The sequence below is a fragment of the Ceratina calcarata genome, unplaced genomic scaffold (assembly GCF_001652005.2).
Source record: "Ceratina calcarata isolate Rehan_Ccalc_2016 unplaced genomic scaffold, ASM165200v1 scaffold145.2, whole genome shotgun sequence".
NCBI lineage: Eukaryota > Metazoa > Arthropoda > Insecta > Hymenoptera > Apidae > Ceratina > Ceratina calcarata.
The window spans coordinates 275,085-277,186 of record NW_017135665.1 but is presented as its reverse complement, the minus strand read 5'-3'; positions in this window follow the sequence as shown (position 1 = coordinate 277,186).

Genomic DNA, 2,102 nt, shown 5'->3' with positions numbered 1-2,102 from the left:
TTCTATAAATGCACGTCATTGTCACAATATAAACTTTTTCAGAGTAGAACAAATGTTCCTGTTGAACTAAAACTTGCTTTCTGCTCTCAAGTAAATGAAAGTTTCTCACACAAAAGCGTATAGTATAAAAGTTCCATTTGATACATTGCATTTTATAACGGTTTTCTCGAAACAAAGAAGATAATTTAAAGTTATTCTATAAGTAATTGAACATTTTAACAGATTGATTCAAGCCCCGATTCTTCTGTATAATTCAGTCAAATAACGTGGATTTCCTCGGTTCATTTAATCGCATCCATTTTGGGCATTACGGTTTACACTGTTCGTCGAGTAATACTGCAATTTCTCCGATGATCCTCGATGGTGTTCGATATCAAAGTGGCGCTATTCGTAAAACGTTTAAGGACGATTGCATAACCCGTAAAGACGGGTCGGGACAGCCGCGAGAGCTGGAGGAAGACGGCGGGAAGCGAGGCAAACAGGGCTCGACAAAGGAGACAAGGAGATTGAAATAGGAACTAAGACTGGGACAAGCCGTCAAGGGGAAAAAGAGGAAAACCGGCGCGGCGAAAAGGAAGGAGGACCGGGCAGAGAGGAGGAGAATGAAGCAGGGAAAAAGGTGGAGTTTCACTGGGAGCTCGCCGACTACGAAGCCAGACACCAGGACCGCGTTACTTCCAGGCCGCCGATGCCTTTTGATCCTTCAAAGTCTAGACTTCCCTCTATCCTATCCGAGGCAGTCGTGCTCACCAGGAAGTAAACGCTTCGAGACCGACTTATCGAAACTTTACGGAACTGCGCCGATATCCGTTCCCTGTCCCTTTCTTTCTTCAGTTCTAAACTGGTTCCTTTAGTCTGGTTCATAGGACGCGTTTCTCGTCCCGTCCCGTACCATCCTGTCCCATTCCATCAACATGCAAACCTTCGCTCGTTGCAATCTATCGTATAAAGGGTTCCCTACCCTTTTTTTATAAATAAATCGGGCCGTGTGAAAACTGTCGTTTTTTCTCGGCGACCGATTTGGTTACTTCACTTTGTGGTTCGTTTCTTCCATCTTCAGAACCTGGTTCTGTATCCATTAGAATCGGTGAAAATATTTGTATAAATGATATTTAATTATCTGAAGATTGGCAACAATCAGATTTGCATAAACAGTTATTTTTGAATTCCCTTTATAAACGCTTAAAAAATTCCTTACAAAACTTATATTTTATTCGATTCCATTTTTCCTTTCTACAATTTGTATTCTTAGGTATGTGAATTATTGAACCTGTAATTATTAACGAATTTGGAATAAATTTAACCGACCTCCCTTTTTAGAACAACAGTTTATCATTCGCTTTTTGTACTTGCACAGCTACCCCCACTTTCTTGACCGAGACCACTTTTCGTCGACAACATGTACATATAACCTGGCTCGTTATTTACCTCCGGTGAATTAAGCCAAGGGAAGTCAATTGGAAAAGTTTTTATTGGGTTGCGTTTAGGAATTCGAGCGCCGTGCCATATCGTTTCGCATCGGGACTCGAGACAACGCCACCGTTCCCTCGTCACTGCTCACGGAATATCGTCGGCTCCTTTGCGTGTAGTCGCGTCCCTTTGCTTTTGATTCCTACGGCTCTCGTTTTCTCCTCGATCACGCTTTATTTTATTTTCCTTCGCTCGGTCGTCGTATGCTTTACGACCCGACACGTAATGGACCGGTTACTCGGATTACGCTGCTATGCTATGAATCAACCAGCCTGTAAGTACTCAGGTTCGATTCTTAATAATATATGGGAGATTCTATGGTTCGGCGAGCTGCTCCTGTTCGTTCGCGGAAGAACGAGCAAAGAAAGTTCCCTCGATTTGCTTTAAAGGAGAACGTTCAGTTCCTTATACAAAGATGTAAGTATTGGAAGCACAAGAGTACTAATTTTGCTTTTAATACAAATTTGGCTGTGTAAGTGATCATATCTTGAAAATAAATATGACATATGCTGAGAAATTCACCTATTTATAAAAAAATTAAATCTGCAGAAAATCAGAATCCCTCAGAATATTCGATTATGTCAAAAGTGAATACCTATTACAATACTTGAATAGATAGAAAAGAGGAAATC